The sequence below is a fragment of the Lytechinus pictus genome, chromosome 2 (assembly GCF_037042905.1).
Source record: "Lytechinus pictus isolate F3 Inbred chromosome 2, Lp3.0, whole genome shotgun sequence".
Lineage (NCBI taxonomy): Eukaryota > Metazoa > Echinodermata > Echinoidea > Temnopleuroida > Toxopneustidae > Lytechinus > Lytechinus pictus.
The window spans coordinates 25,161,382-25,161,583 of record NC_087246.1 but is presented as its reverse complement, the minus strand read 5'-3'; positions in this window follow the sequence as shown (position 1 = coordinate 25,161,583).

Sequence of the window (202 nt, the reverse complement as noted above, 5' to 3'; positions counted from 1 at the left end):
GTTCTTGGATCTGAAAGACTTCCTTCTTTATTTGCATTATCATTGGGTGCTTTTTTTAAGTGTGTGGGGTTTGTTTGAACAAAGATGAGTTAACCAGGAAAGGGTGGTCACACAATAAAAAAGCTTTGTCCATCAGTTTGCCCCCCCTGCTTTCCTCTCGCAGTCCTGTTGAAAAGACAGATGTATATTGAATAAATGTAGA